Below are 17,327 nucleotides of genomic sequence, written 5' to 3'. Positions count from 1 at the left end.
AGTAGCTGAGATTACAAACATTAGCCATTGGCACCCAACCAAAGGTTTTCTTTAGTATTTGGGGCTGGAAAAATTAATATCTGCATATAGAAGCATGAAACCAAAGCCCCTATCATACAATGCACAAAACCAATAGACAGTGGATTCAAGACCTAAATGCAAGACTAGAAACCACAAAAGTATTAGAAGAAAACAGAACAAAATGTTTCAGGATAATGGTCTGGAGAAGGATTTTTTTTTCTTGATAAAACTCTAAAAATACAGGCAATAGAAGCACAAAATAGCCAAACACTGATGGGTCACACCGGTAGTCCTAACTACTTGGGAGGCTGAAATCTAAGGATTGCAGTTCAAGGTCAGCCCGAGCAGAAAAGTCCATGAGACACTTATCTCTAACTACCCAGAAAGACCCAGCAGTGAAGCTGTGGTTCAAGTGGTAGAGCACTAGTCTTGAGGAAACACGCACACACACACACAAAACCAAGCTCGGGTTTGAACGCAGGGCCAGCACACACACACACACACATACAGAGCAAGCATGAAATAGAGAAATTATTCAATAGGATTTCATCAAACTAGAAAGTGTTGCAGAGCAAGGGAAACAACAGTGTGACTCAGAAAAAAAACATTTGCGGATTGCTCTCCAGAACAGAGACAGAACTCACACAGTTCAACAGCAAAAAGCAAATACTCTAATCCAAAAAGTAGGTCAAAGACCTGAATAGACATTTCTCAAAAGTACATATAAATGGCCAATAAATATATGAACTACTCAACATCAATCTTCAAGGAAATACAAATCAAAACCACAGTAAACTGACAAGTTACTTGAACCCCATTTGTACAAGTACTTAAAAGATATATTTTTTAAAAAACCAGGTGCTGGTTGCTCATGCCTATAATCAGCTACTCTGAAAGCTGAGATCTGAGAATTGTGGTTCAAAGCCATCCTGCAGGAGCGTTCATGAGATGCTTATCTGCAACTAACCACCAAAAAGCTGGAAGTAGTGCTGTGGCTCAAGTGGTAGGGTGCCCCACGAGCAAAAAAGCTCAAGGACAGCACCTAGGTTATGAGTTCAAGACCCAGGATGGGCACAAAATAAAAGTAAAATAAAATGGAAAAAAAGCCACAGTGAAATGTTTCAGAATGTTTAACATTTTTAAAAAGCAATGAATGCTGGTGAAACAGAGAATAAGGAACACATAAAATTATACGTTAAAGTATGAATTATATAAACTAACACAGTTATAAAATACAGTATAGCTCTTCCTTCATATTGTATAGTCTAGCTATTTCACTACCAAGTCTATATCCAAATGAAATAAAATTATTATGCTAAAGCCATATCCATGTTTACTGCAGTTATTATCCACAGTATCCAAGACTGTGTATTAGTGGATAATGAGTAAAGAAAATGTGATCTGTACAATGGAATATTATTCAGCCATAAAAAAGAATGAAACTCTGGTCTATGTGACAATATGGATGGTACTGGGATCATTACATTAAGTGAAATAATCTAGAAGCAGAAAGAAAGTTGTTCGCATCTCATAGGGTTTGAGGGTAGAATGCTTAACAGAAGTTGTGGGGGGTAGGAGGAAGGAAAATGAAGAGAAGTCGATCAATGTACACGATGTCAATACATTGACATATTAAAGTCATCAATATGATGTCACAGTAGGACATGAAATAGCTCTGTTCTATTGCATAGTTAGGTGTATATAGTTAACAACAGTGGATTACATATATTTCAAAATAGAATAGACCATCTTTTGGTGCTAGTACTTAAACTCAGGACCTGTACACTGTCTCTTAGTTTTTTCACTCAAGGCTGGTGCTCTGCCACTTGAGCCACAGCTCCACTTCTAGCTTTATGCTGGTTAATTGGAGATAAGAGTTTCACAGACTTTCCTGCCCAGGCTGGCTTTAAGCCACGATCCTCAGATCTCAGCCTCCTGAATATAAGGGTTATAGGTGTGAGTCACCCCTGCCCAGCAGAATTGGCAATTTTGAATGTTCTCACCAACAAAAGATGATCAATATTTAAGATGATAGATTAATAACCCTGATGTGGTTATTACACCATGAGTATGTGAATTAGAGGATCATAATTAAATCAATCAAAATATTTTAAAATCCAACCAGGGGTTAGTGACTGTATTCCTAAGCTACTTTGGAGGCTGAAATCTGAGGATCATAGTTCAAAGCCAGCATAAAAGTCCAAGAGACTCAGCTCCAACTAACCAGCAAAAAGCTGTGGAGCTGTGGTTTAAGTGGTATAGCAAATAAGTCAAGAAAAAGTATGAGTAACTGAGTTCAAGCCCCAGTACCAGCATGCACACAAAAATTATACCCTGAGGTAGAAAGAAGGGAAGAAAGAAGTGAGGGAAAGAAAGAAGGAAGGAGGGAGGGATAGAAAGTAATATCAACAGATTATCAGAGCTATATCATAATAAATACAAGTATAAACTTGAAATGTCATTCATTGGCCAAATTTGGGACACTCTAGATATCCAAATAAAAATGGCAGTAATGGATTATAATTTTTTTTGGTCGGTTGTGGGTCTTTAACTCTGGGCCTGCCCTGAGCTGGTCAGATCAAGGCAAGTGCTCTACCTTTGAGCCACAGCACCACTTCCAGTTTTCTGGTGGTTAGTTGGAGATAAGACTCACAGACGTTCCTGCCTGGGCTGGCTTTGAACTGTGATCCTCAGATCTCAGCCTCCTGAGTAGCTAGGACTATAGGTGTGAGCCACTGGCACCTGGCTTGGATTATAATTATTAAATAAAACAAAAATGCTTGTGGCTCTCCAGTGGATAGATGGGTAATAAATAGACAGAGGAGAAGGAAAAATTCTTTGCAACTATAGAATGCCAACTAATAAATGTCGAAAGAATGATGGAGTTCGGGAAAAATAAAACCATTTGGCATCTATCATAGTAAAAATGGAAGAACCACTAATGGATGTTAAGTCTGGAGCATATTTATATAGTCTCAATGTAACCGCCACAAATGACTTATTAATTATAAAACGGCAAATTTGTAAGTATACAATACAGATATTGAGCTACTCCTTGACCAAGTAATTAAAACCAGTATTAGCAAAAAGGTTGATGTGGGTATCTTGGCCTCCGGCAGTGAGGGTCCACCTGCTCCCCACGCCTGAGGCTCTGCAGTGCAGGAGCCTTACTTTCCCCGGCCTCCAGGCTGGGCTGAGGGAAGGGTCTTGGCCTGAGGGAAAAGAGCCAGGACGGGTGCCTGTTTGAGCTCTGGGGCCAGTTCCTCATGGTGATGTGGCAAGAGTTTTTGAAAGTGGGCCTAAGAGTGGCAAAAAGCAGGTTGTCTGGGTTTAGCAAGCCTGAGTCCTTTCCTTGCTCCCCTCTTGTCCCCACTCTTCTTTCATTTGTGTTTGTTGGTGTCAGTGATACATATGACTCATCCATCTCTCAGGGTGAATAAAATGAAGCCCTTCCCGCACCCCGCACCCCCGTGGCGGGGTGTTTCACAGCTCTGAACAGGCCGGTGTGTGCCGTTGCCAGCGGCTTTATGCCTAGCTACTCAGGAGGTTGAGATCTGAGGATTGAGGTTCAAAGCTAGCTTAAGCATACTATCCATGAGACTCTCAACTCCAATTTACCAGCCCCCCCCTTAAAAAGGCTAGAAATGGAGGTGTGGCTCAAGTGGTACCAGCCTTGATTGAAAAAACCAAGCATGAGACAGAGAAATGAAAAAGAGATACAGAGACAGAGACAGCGACAGAAATGAGAGAAAGACTGAGACAGAGAAGGGGCAGGCCTGACAGGATTGTAAGATTGTAGGGACATAATGACTGCATGGCACTTCCCATTGTGTGGGCCCTTGCTGTAAGCCAGTGTTGTCCCAGTGAGGGGCGCTCTGCCCGGGCTGGGCTAGTCTGGGGAGACACACACATTACCAGGAGAAGGCGCTTTGTAAAGGAGAACAGCGCCAACAATGAAGCCCCTGGTGGAATGTGGCAGCAGTCTGTTGGGGGTAAGCATAGGAGGCTCAGCATGGATTGCATCCCCTAGGCAGTGAGGGTAAAACCCAGGGAAATTGTGGAAGGTCTGAAGAATGGATGAAGATGCCTGGAGGACATCAGATTTTACTGTTTGAATATGGTTTGCTGATGAGCCAGCAATCATATAATATTGTAGTCTATACACCTAGATCAAATTCTCTCAACACCAGTTTCCAGCCTTTTCCTGGCAGGAAAAATACTGAAATTTCCATACAGAAGGAGTATTCTCTTGCATAGTGACCCACCTCTGACCACCGATGATTGGCTGGTGTTTGATGTCACTAAACACCAGCCAGAGTGGGGTGGGGTGGGGTGGGGAGAGCAGTGTGGTTCACACCATAGTGTCAGACAGTGGTCCTGGGCAGTGCCTTCTCCTACCCACAGGCCAAAGCCTGGCCTACCTGGTTCCCCCGTCAGGGTAGAGCAATCAGGCTGGACAGATACCTCCACAGGTAAGAGAGGCCTTGTCTCTCCTCACCTTTTATCACTCTTCTTGGTGTGCCCAAAACAAGTATCTGGGCCAGTACATATAAATGCTGCTCATTTAAAAATGTTATCTTCAAGCTGGGTTCTGGTGGCTCATGCCTGTAATCCTAGCTACTCAGGAGGCTGAGATCTGAGGATCCTACATGGAAGCCAGTCCCAGGAGGAAAAACCATGAGACTCTTAACTCCAATTAATCACCAAAATCTGAAAGTGGATCTGTGGCTCAAATGGTAGAGTGATAACCTTGATTGAAAAAGCTCAGGGACAGCACCCAGGCTCTGTGTTCCAGTTCTAGGGCCACTTCCCCAGTCTTGGGGCTTGAACTCAGGGCTTGAGCACTGTCCCTGAGCTGCTTTGGCTCAAGCCTAGCACTCTCCCACTTGAGCCACAGCTCCACTTCCAGCTTTTTTTTTTTTGTTTATGTGGTACTGAGGAATCGAACCAGGGCTTTATGCATGCTAGGCAAGCATTCTACCACTAAGCCACATTCCCAGCGCCCCCCCTTTTTTTTAAAAAGTCATCTTCATTTTCAAAGAACCTTAAACTTAAGCAACATTATGAGAATTGCAGAGAGGTGTCCTTGACAAAATGGACTAATTAGGTACTTTTGTCCCCTCCTCTCCCCCTGCCCTCTCTGCTCTTTCCTTCCTCCTCCTGTGCCCTCCAATTCTCCAATTTCCCCCTTCTCTTTCTCTTTTTCTTCTTCCTTCTTGTTTTTTCTTTTACCCTCCCCCTTTCCCCTTTTTCTGTCTACACACACACACACACACACACACACACACACACACACACACACACACACACACACACACACACACACACGCACTTTTCCCCCTGAATCTTGGGAAATACGTTGTAGACACCACCCCCCTTTGTTGGTGCATATTTCAGCATGGTTTTCTCAGACACGAGGACGACCTCTTAGCTGTGGCTGTTACCAAGTTCGAACACTTCACACTGACACAGTTCACTGGAGACACTGCTGCACCCCAGTGTCAGCAGCACCAGTTCCATCCTCTGCCATCTGTGCAGAACCGCACACTGCCTGGGCCCTGGGCCCGTGGCCAGTGGTCCATCTTTGCCTTCGGACCTTCAGTTCGCAGTGTTCAGAGCACCTCTGTTTGGGGCTGGCTAGTATATCCCTGCAGTTGGGTTTGAGTGTGTTGGCCACCTTGGTTTGGTTCTTCCTAGGTGCCTCAGGGGATCTCCGTCCATGGTGGCCCTGCTGAGCCCACATTCACCCCCGGGTCCTTCAGACTCCTCTAGGCTCCATCACCAGCAGCTGCTTGTGTCCCTCTGACTTAGTGACTTTTAGGGAAATCATTTGAGATGACACACACATTTCGCTCTGGCTCTGACTTCTGCTTGCTCTTTTAACCTTCATTGATAAGTTTTATTTTTTCTTCTTTTTTGCCTGAATCCATTATGGCCACGATGGCTGCCAAAGGGTCTCTGGCTTCGTCTTTCCTTCTCGGTGTATTATTGGCATTCACGGGAAAAGCAAGAGCCAGCGCGATTGTTTATTTATTTATAGCACAGTGGGCTTCGAAAATGCTGTTGTATTTGGTGGATTATCATCCATTAGTATCATCCTTTATTTTGAGGTTCAGATACTACCCAACTTTGGCTGGGGCTGTGGTGAGCCAGCTCTTGCAGGCTTTGGACCCGTCACTATGGCTGGCCCTGGCTCTGGGTGTACTTACCTGCCCGTGCTGAAGTCAGCCATTTCTCTAGGGACTGTGTCCCTTCCACCCTCCGCCCTTTCTTCTAAAGTCATTCCATGTTTATAGAACCTTCACCAACTGGGCTCCTGTTTCAGTGGGAAATCATACTCAGAAGACTAGTTCTGTATGTGTGCATGATATTAGAATATTTTATTATTCATATATATATAGCATATGAAAATATGCTATATTATATATGGTATATATAAAGATTTATATAATATATATACTATAAACATATACAATATATTTTATATATAATAAAACATATTATATATAATATATGATATATACTATATGTTATATAAAATATGTAAGTATATATAGTATATATAATGTACTACATAAATTTTTACATATATATGTAAATATATACTATATATTATATAGATATATTTTAATGTAATACAATCATAATTATGTGATCAATGTATTAAGTCTTATAAGTATATAATTCATATTGCATATTTATTAATATATTAGTTATTGAATAGATTTAATCTATTAACTATATCACATGTATTTATATATACTCATATAATATAGATTTTAAAAATCTATATTATATAGAATACACATTTATATATAAATTGCTAATGTTATATGAATTTTTATGTTCATTATGATAATAATCATATTAATTTTATTACTATATTTGTTAATATGGTCATTGAAATATTAATGACTACATATATGGACATGTTGATATAGTGACCATTGTAACATTATGCAGTCATGTAAATATGAACATATTATGTAGGTACAAGTTGTGGTGATGGTATTGGGTGTGATCTGAGGGCCTGTGCTTGCTAAGCCAACACTGTACACAGCAATGATTGGCTGATCTAGAAGGTTGGGTGGGAATTTTTCCATGGGCCAGGGTCGGGGGACAGGATGGTGCTGCAGGGGTGAGCAGGTCCTGTGCGCAGGCTCTCTTGGGTCCTGATAGAGTAGGAGTGGGCTCCACCCCTCCCCTGGCTTGGCTGTCCCTTCCCTGCAGTCACATGTCCTGTCTGGGACATTCTGTCTCCCATCAAGGGCACAACTCCTGGGCCTGTGGTGGATTCAGCCTGCCTCATTGTTTCCTTAGGTGATTGGGCAAGCCTGGCTGGGAGGCGGGGGACGGGGCAGGAAGCCTGGTCCTCGCCCCAGCTCTGACCCTCCACAGATTCTTAAGTTTGGCTGACAAACCCACCTTCTGTGGGGCTTGGGGGTCTGAAAAGCCAAGTGGCCCTCTCAGGCTCTGGCCTGCAGGTCCCACAGCTCCAAGCCACCAGTGTCCTTCCATTTCACCCCAGAGAAGGCTCCTTAGTCTGCAAGGAATATGCAGCTGCCAGGAATTCTTCTCTGATGTGGGCAGCAGTGCACAGTGAGGACAGATTCCTAGCCAGCCTGAGATCCCACAGCCACTCACCGCCAAGGTGCCCAGGGCAGGCCCGGGGACTTGTCTGGGCCCCTTAGGCCTAGGGAGAGAGATTCAAAATCCACCCCAAGCCCTGGCCAAAATCAAGGGCCCTATAAATCCCCTGTTTGTTCGAGCCCCTCCAAATTTTCATGCGCTCAGGCCCAGCCCCAGTGTCCACGGTGAGTGGAGGGTGGGGGCTTTGCAGAGCTGCGAGCCACTGTGGCCTTGCAGTCTCCATGGTCCTCTCACCTTATTTACGCAGCTGACAGCAGCTGAGAGACCCAGAACCTGCCTGGCAATGGGCAAAACCAGTTGGAAGGAGTGGGGGTTATCGTGTGCACCAGGCCCTGTTATAGACATTGGGGTACGTGGAGCTGACATGCCCGCAGGGAGAGCAAAACATGCGGCAAGGAGTGGGATGCTAGTGGCTCCTGCTTCTAGCCCTCGCTACTCTGGAGGCAGAGATCTGAGGATCTTGATTTGAAGCCAACCCAAGCAGATGAAGCTGAGAGTCTCTTGTCTCTAAAAAAAACTAGCAGAAAGCTAGAGAAGGATGAAAGGCGCGACCTTGAGCAAGATGCATTGTACTCATCAACTGATGTTATTATGGGGAGCACTTTGTATAATGACTTCAAGATAATAAAAATACCATCGTGAAACAAAGCTGAAGGGGGATGTAGCTCACGTGGTAGAGCAGTAGCCATGAGCCAAATAGCCAAGCAAGAGAGTGAGGTCCTGAGGTACCAGCAAAAACAAAGTAGGCAAGGTAGGGTTTAGAACTGAACACAGAGAAGACTTTCTAATGGCGCCAGGGATCTGGATGCAGTGTGAAGTCACCTTGATGACCTCTTTGTTCTCCACCCTCTGGCACACAGGACAGTCCTGGCACCTGTCTTTGTGCAATAAAGACTTTGAAGCCTGCTCTTGAAGGGTGTATCGTTAGCCTCATTTACACTAACCAGAAGAAGGGGTGCCACGCTGTCTTGGGAGGAATAGCGAGCCCTATTCACCTGTCCATTCATCAGTTCACCCACTCATCCTCCCTGCACCTATTCTCCAACTGGAAGACCCATGCACATCTGGTGAGTTCTTGCTCTGTTTGGGGGCCTAGAAGGGAGCCAGGAGCCGGGCAAGAGAGTGGGGTAGGGACTAAAGGTCGCATAGGCTGGCCTCCCATCTCTCCTCCACAGTTGAGGAAAACGAGCTGTTTACTCCCTTTGCAGTTTGGCGCCACCTGGTGGCAGTCCTTGGCACTGGCTGGAGTGGAAGGGGCTGATTGGAGGTTTGGGGATTCCTTGGGTACTTTTTCCTCAGTCCCATTTGAAAGGCGTTGGGCCTGGGAAATCCTGGAGGTGTAGGGACCCCCAACTTCCCCCACACTACCTCCACTTCCCAGAGACAGGATCGTCTGGATTATTGCCTTCCTCTGTGTCCCCTGTCCTCCTTCTGACATATTAGTTGCTGCTCTGACTTTACATGCTATGGAGTTTATCTAGTTATCCAGAAAGACATTACAGAATCTCGCTATAGGCAGAACCTCTTCTGCTGGCGACAGCCCCTTTAGGCTGGGGGTGTGCTGGGGAGACCCAGTGTGGCACCCTGCCTGGAAGAGGTCAGTCGGGAGCTTGATTTCTTTGACCTTTGACTTTTGACATTGATTCTTGAGTCTTTTGACATTGCCTTTCTCACTGACCTCAAGCCTGCTTCCGTATCCTTTTTTTGGGGGGGGGGTACAGGTTAATTGAAAATAAGAGTGTCAAGGGCTTTTCTGCCTGGGGCTGGTTTTGCATTGTGGTCTTCAGCTCTTGGCCTCCTGAGTGGCTAGGGTTACATGCATGAGCCACCTGCACCTGGCTTTCCACATTTCTCTAACCCCCAGCCTAGAGTCTTTTGATCTTGAGTTTCCTGCTTCTGACTCCTGTCCTCAAACAGCTTCTCGATGCAAGCACTGGGTGCTTGGGGCTGCCATTTGGGCTGCCCACTCCTCCGTACCAGCATCTGACACCGGCCTACCATCCCTGGGTCCCTTCCTGGCCCATGCTCTGCTACGACTGATGGACAGGGTTATGCCCTCCAGCTAGCAATCCATGGCCACACACCTGGTCAAAGAGTGGGGCTATGGCCAGGTGCCAGTGGGTCAAGCCTGTAATCCTAGATTCTTATCTTCAATTAACCACCAAAAAGCCAGAAGTGAAGCTGTGGCTCAAGTGATAGAGCACTAGCCTTGAGCAAAAGAAGCTCAGAGAGAGCTCCAAGGCCCTGAGTTCAAGCCCAAGGACTGGCACACACACACACACACACACACACACACACACACACACACACACACACACACGCTCACACATACATACATACACACACAGAGAGAGAATGAGGAGAGAAAAGATACTGAAGGAAAGCCAGAGAGAAAAATATTTACCTTGCTGTGGCTATCAGCTGGATGTCTTAGGGATTAAGAGAGCAGTAATGGAGCCTGGTTGGGCAATCAGGGCAAAGGCCCCCCCATAGAGTATATGCACCCATCCCCATAGCCCTGAGCAGTCCCACGTACATCTGGGATGTCCAGTGCCTGGATATCTCACCACCATGGGCCTGGGCAGTCCCATGTGTGGGCCCCTGGACATCTCATCATCATGGCCTTGAGCAGTTGTGCACGTGGGCCCCTGGGCATCACACCGTGGCCTCTGGAAGACTTGTACAAGAACCATGGATTTGGGCCCCAGAGGTGCGTGCCAGCATGAGCATCCAGTCAGAGATAAAAGGATACATGGAGAGCTGCTGCAGGCTGCATGAAGCCTCTGATTAGGTCTGGGGACTGATATGGCCCGTAGGCCGTCCAATGACCGTTGCTTCTTCTGTGCATGTGGGGTCGTTCTTGGAGACCCTAGAGACAATGGAGCTCATCCAGATATTTCAGGTTTTCAGTATCAGTGGGAAGTGGTGTGATTCTGAGGAGTCTCAGATACGCTTCTTCTTTGATCAGATCATTCCTTGACTGAAAATTTGTGAACTTAATAATGGATATATCCATGCCCCTGGTAAGTTTCCAAAATAAAACACAATTGTGGCAGAGGCTGACAGCTGTCTTCAGTATCTATTTTGTTTTCTTCCACAGTAGGAGTCCCTTTGTATATATATCCTACATGGAAATGCCGAGATAAAATTGGCTTCTAAGCCTCCCTAACAGCTGGGTGTGGCCAGAACTGCGGGCAGCAACAGAAGCCACAACGGGCAGCTTCCGGTCCTGGAGGGGCATGGCTCTTCAGGATGGGTGTTCCTTATGCGACCCCTTTCCATCTGGGGGGTGGGGGAGTCTGCCAGTGGAGGGAGGAGGACTATGTTGGGGGGAGGTGCTGCACCTTAGAGATGGTAGAGAAATCAAATTAAAGTGTGGCATAGGGTCCTCTTGTGGCAGAACTCTGCATACCCAGCTTGGAGGAAAATAACTATGTTACTTAAGCTATTCTTGTAGGTCTTTGAAACAGACAGCTACCAGGCATACATCCTGCCTACTCATAGAAAGAATATTTGCTCTGTGTGTGTGTGTGTGTGTGTGTGTGTGTGTGTGTGTGTGTGTGTGTGCCATTCCTGGAGCTCGAACTCAGGGCCTAGGAACTGTCCTTGAGCCTTTGTGCTCAAGGCTAATGCTCTACCATTTGAGGTACAACTCCTCTTCTGGATTTTTGGTGGTTGGCTGAAGATAGGAATCTCAAGACTTTCCTGCCCAGAGTGACTTCAAATCAATCATGATCCTTAGATCTCAGCCTCCTGGGTAGCTGGGATTACAGGCATGAGCTGCTGGTGCACAGCATGGAAATTTAATAACACAGAAAGAGATTTATGATGTATTGCTATGTTTAACAATTTTACAAAAGCAGGCAGTGTTATCACCCCAGTTTTTCCTTTAAAAATCACGAGTGAACCAGGTGCTGGTGGCTCACACCTGTAAGCTTTGCTACTCAGGAGGCCAAGATCTAAGGATTGTGGTTCAAAGTCCACGAAAATTCTTACTCCCAATTAACCAGCAAAAAGCAAAAAACAGGTGTGGCTCAAGTGGCAAAATCTAGCCTAGAAGAAAAATGGAAAGGCAGGGGAAGAAAAAGAGGAGAGGACGGGGAGGAGGAGAAATAAGAGAGGAAGAGAGGAAGGGGAGGAGGAGGAAGAAAGAGGAAGAAGACAGAGAGAAGAGAAAAGAGAGAGGGGAGCAGAGTGGTGGGGAAGGGAAGAGAGGGCAGGGAAGAGAAGAGGGAAAGGAAAAGGAAGGGAGAGAGAAGCAGGGAAGAGGAGAAGGGAGAAAAGGAGAAGGAGACTGGAGGGGGAGGGAAGAGAAGAGGCAGGGAAGGAAGGAAGGGAAAGGACAGAGGAAGGGGCATCTCTAGACTAAGGACAGGACAGAAATGCGGAAGTAAAGTGCTGTCCTGGTCACACCCTCAGCTGCCTGGTTTTGTTTATGGCCATTGTGGTCTCGAAGTGTTTTCCCATTTCATAAAGGACATCTCCCTACCTGAGACTAGTTTCTCATCTTTGCAGATGGAAGAATGATGCTCCAAAGGGTGACAGCAGGGTTGGAGAGGCAGCAGACTCTCTTAAGAGTTTGGCTACAGATGCGGACAGGAGAGCAACTGGAATTGTTTGAGGGCACAGTGGGGTGCAGATAAGGGAAATGCCTTTCTTATAAGAAAGGACCTAGTGGCCCCGTGTTCTGCAAACCCTGCACAGTGCTCAGCAGGGCACAGGGGAGACACGGGGAAGAAGAGGAAATGGCTTGTCCTCTCGAACGCACTGGCTGATGTAAGTGCTGACTTTTGTTCTGGAGAGTGAAGGACACAGGGTCGCATGGCAGGCAGACACTTTGTTCCCTGTCTGCGGTGTCTCTGTCTTCTGTGACAGGCCGCAGACCTTATTTTATTTTATTTTATTTTTGCTGCCAATTCTGGAGCTTTAACTCGGGGCCTGGGTGCTGCCCCTGAGCTTTTTTTTTTTCTTCTCAAGGCTAGCACTCTACCTGTTGAGCCACAGCTCCACTTCTGGCTTGGTTTTAGTACGTGATTGGAGATAAGAACTTCATGGACTTTTCCCACCCAGGATGGCTTTGAGCCTTGATCCTCAAATCTCAGCTTCCTGAGTAGCTAAGATGACAGGCATGAACCACCAGTCTGGCTGACCATATCATTTTCATTGATGCATCTACAAGTGCTTGCTGCACGCCTACTATATTCGGGTACATGGATGAGCCCAAGCAGACCTTCTGCTCACCTTCACAGACCGCACAATCGAAGTGGGCACTAATATTAACCAAATCTCATCCGTAAAGTATGTCCACATTATCTTACTGTTTTGTCCTCTTGCCTCAGCCTACAGTGGGACCAGTGTGGTTCATAGCAAACATCTACTAAAGGAAGGAGGAGTGGAGGTGAAGATGATGGTTGGTCCTAGGATGCACCTCATCTCCTACTCAGGGAGGCAGAGAAAGAAGATCCTAGAGGGGCCCTCTGGCAGCGGGCACCACCTGGATGCCAAGCTGCAGGGCAGTGTTAGATAAATGGCATCCGGTCTGGTGTGCACTCTGGGACCCACTGCCATCTCTGAGAGGCTGGCTCCGGCAAGCTCTATACAATGGCCATGGGAAATCCTTCCAATATGCCAACTTCTTTCATTTATGTGCATCCTGGTACTGGAACTGGAACTCAGGGCCTCACTCTCTCATTTGGCCTTTTCCACTCAAGACTGGTGCTCTACCACTTGAGCCATACCTCCACATGGCCTTTTTGCTGGCTACTTGGAGAGTAGAGTCTCTCAGATTTGTCTGCCCAAGCAGACAAATATTCACACCTCAGCCTTCTGAGTGCTAGGATTCCAGGTGTGAGCCACCAGTGCCCACCTGGCTCATTCCAGCTTCTTGAGATTCTTTGAGTTTTGTTTGTTCACAGACCAGGGTGTCTGTGAAATGAATGTCTGTACAGGAGGTGAAGTATGCTCAGGCGGTGCCATGTTGAGCCAGTCAGGGCTGTGGGCCCCTGGGATAGAGCTGAGAGTGGGACATCCCTGGCCTAGGCACGTCAGCCTCATTCCATCCATGTTTCTCTGAGGCTCCAACTGCAATCTGGGAAGCTGCTGTGGGTGAGCTGAGGCTGTTGGGAAGGGGGAGGGGCAGAGTCCACCCCTGGGACTACACTGGGCTGGTCAGGATGGGGCAGGTGATGTAAGTCATGTCAGCAAGACAGAACACACAGAAGCGGCAGAGCAGAGAAGTGTGGGGGTGCCAGGTAAGGAGTGGAGCGCGTCCTGGAAATGGGACCCTCACCATGGGTGGGAGTGACTGGGGGGAGAGGGAGGGTTGGAAATTCCAGAGTTGCAAGACTATTACAGAAAGATAACAGTCCTAAAACTCTTAATGTGTGTGTGTGTGTGTGTGTGTGTGTGTGTGTGTGTGTGTGTGTGTGTGTGTGTGTGTGTTGGGTGGAAGTGGATTGGGTGGGAAGAGAGAAGGTTGGAAATTCCAGGGTTGTAAGAGTATTACAGAAAAATGACCATTATAAAGTACCTACTCGGTGTGTGTGTGTGTGTGTGTGTGTGTGTGTGTGTGTGTGTGTGTGTGTGTGTGTGTGTGTGTGTGTGTGTGTGTATGGTGTGAGGTGGGGTAGGGTAGGGACAGAGAGGAAGGAGTTTATGCAGTTGGGAGAATACCCCATTCATCTCTGTGTTGGATACAGAAATGGAGGAGTCTTAAGAAGCTCGATTTGACCCCAAGTCCTCCTGATTGAGAATCTCTGCCTTGCCACTATGGCTGTTTACATAACTCAAGTCTATTAGCAATGGGAAGGCTTTATTGTGTTTACTAATCATTCATGTAGCAAACTTATTTCATTCATTCAATCGTAATTGCAATTAAATCCTGCACATTTATTGAGCACTTAGCGTGGGCAATCGACTATGATTGTTTCAGGGAAAACATGTCTGGTTACTGAGAGGAGCTGCGAGGAGGAGAAGGTTTGCGTTGGAAGGGTGGGTGCCATCTCCGCTTCTGCTGCTCACCAGATCTTCCAGCCATTGTGCTGTACAGTCTACAGCTCCCTTCTCCAGGTGTTCTGGGGAAATGCTGTACACCTAGGTGTTGACCTTGAAGGTTATTGGTTTTTTGGGGGGTGGGTGGGTGGTGGATTATTGGCATGATAATTCAGATGTAGAGACTTAAAATCTATTTTTGGCTGCATTGGATTTGAAGTTTCCTTGGATTGATTTTGTTTTCCTATTAGCAAGTCATTATTATGTCTTAATAATACTCAGTAAGCCTTCAGCGACTCGATGCGTAGGAAGAGGTTCTGCTCCAGTGGAGCGATCAGAGCTGACCCCTGTCTGTGCACCTGCAGAACACAGCCAGGACCAGTGTGGTCAGGCTTGGGATGGTCTCCCTGGGCCCACAGCAGGAAGGTAAGAAGTGCGGGTGGGCGTTGAGTCCTGGAAAAACTCTTTTGCTCTGCTGCAAACTTTGGGGACTGGGAGATGGTGTTTGTGAACTCTTCTCCATCTGGCGCTATTATAGAGGGGTCCAGGAAGTTGGAGGCTTTCCAGCTGAGGTGGGGTTCATCTGAACACTGCCCTTCCAGAAGTTCTTAAGAAGGGTCTCCATCCAGGGCCTCTGGCACCTTCTGGATGCTTCTCCAATGATCCCAACAACCTTTCTCCCTGATTCCCTGTCTTCTTTCCTCATCAGAGCCTCTGGGGTCACAAACTAAAATTGGTGTCACTCTTCTTCCTCAGTTGACCCTCCCCCAACACGCTCCCTTCCCATCCTAACATTTGACACGTCTAGAGTTACGATGAACTGGCATAGATTGTGTGCCTATGTGTGCCAGGGCACATAGTGCTGCTTCTCAGCCCAGTGTGCCCACGAGGAGCTGTGCTGGAGGAAAGTCACAGGGAATGCTGAGGCCTGGGGCCAAGTGATAGCCATATACCCAGGTTAAAGGGAATTGATTTAAATTTCTACTGGGCAAATACAATACCTGTAAGCCAGCTCAAAGGCCCTTGCTCTGTATTTTTTTATAAGCCAAATAATTGTGTCAAGTAAAGCTCAATGAATGAGGCATTTAAGTGTGAGAAGTAGAAAAAGAGAAGAAAGAAAACATAACCAGACAGGCAAAAAGGTGGTAGGAAGAACCCGAGGAGAACTATCCCCTGGGTATGGCCACTTTGGCAACAACAGGAGACCAAAGGAGCTCAGGTAGCATTTCACCAAGAAAGCCCAGAGGAAACTGAGACACAGATGATGGTTTCTAAGTATAATAGTGGCTAGCACTATAACAGCAAAACAGTCATAGTAATAATAACAATAATGTAATCATATGTTATGGCGTTCAGGGCTGAACATTTGTTTAGCATTGGTTTTTAGAAATGTTTTTTCTTTGTTTTCTAGTAACCTTTAGTTTTTAGAGCACTTTAATACAAAAATAAAGATCACGCAGAACTAAAGAATTTCCATACATCCCCAGCATCAATGCATGCACAGTCCCTTCTACGATCAATATGCAGCCCTACCTGGCCATCTTCGTTAAGATAGATGAACCCACCATGGTGTTATCATTACTGCTCAGACTGCAGAGTGGACATTAAAGCTCTCTCTTTGCACAAACATCAAGTGATATATACCTGACATTATGGTACCATGCAGAATAGTTTGAATGCCCTAAGAATATTGTAGTTTTTTTTATGCTACTACTGGGGCTTGAACTGGGGGTCTGGATAAAGTATCTTTTATCCTCCTCGTCCTCCTCCTCTTATTCCTCCGCATCCTCCTCCTTTTCCTCCCCCTCCTCCTTTTCTCCAAAGATGGTTCTCCACTTCTGGCTTTTTGCTGGTTAATTGGAGAAAGAAGTCTCACAGTCTTTTCTTGCCCAGATTGACTTCAAAATGGGACCCCCAAAGCTCAGCTTCCTGAGTAGCTAGGATTACAGGTGTGAGCTACTGGTGCACAGCTAGAATATTGTAGATCTTTTGATCTTCCCACTAGCACTTGATAAAGGAATCGACTTTGGCTCCCTCTCAAAATGACTCAGGAAGCACATGAGACAGGAAGTGCCTTGTTCCTGCTCTGGTGGATCCCCTTTCATGCTGCTTGCTTTCCTTGTGATGCTCATAAGCTTGAGCAAGGACAAGGCCAAAAGCCCAAGCTGAGCTGCAAAATCCTGGAGAACCTCATGGAATCCGTGTTATCCTGAGGCCACCAGACAATGACAAAGTGAAGTTACTGGAACTTGGCTTGCAGGTGAAGTTGTGAATTATAGGGAAATTCCAACACAATAAATTTCAAACCAGATGTCTGTAGCTCATGCCTGTCACCCTAGCTATGCAGGAGGCTGAGAGCTGAGGATTTCCATTTGAAGCCAGCACAGGCAGAAAAGCCTGAGAAACTCTTATCTCCAATCAATCACCAACAAGACAGAAGTAGAATGGTGGCTCAAGTAGTAGAGCACCAGCTTTGAGTATAAAAGCTCAGGGATAACACCTAGGCCCTGAGTTTAAGCCCCAGGACCAGCATACAGACAGACAGACAGACAGAAACACAGACAGACACACAGACAGATACACACACAGAGACAGACAGACAGACAGACACACACACACACACACACACACACACACACACACACACACACACATACACACCACCA

Source organism: Dipodomys merriami, unplaced genomic scaffold, assembly GCF_024711535.1.
Source record: "Dipodomys merriami isolate MVZ:Mamm:240054 unplaced genomic scaffold, mDipMer1.0.p SCAF_14, whole genome shotgun sequence".
In the NCBI taxonomy this organism is placed as follows: domain Eukaryota; kingdom Metazoa; phylum Chordata; class Mammalia; order Rodentia; family Heteromyidae; genus Dipodomys; species Dipodomys merriami.
This window is presented reverse-complemented; position numbering follows the sequence as displayed.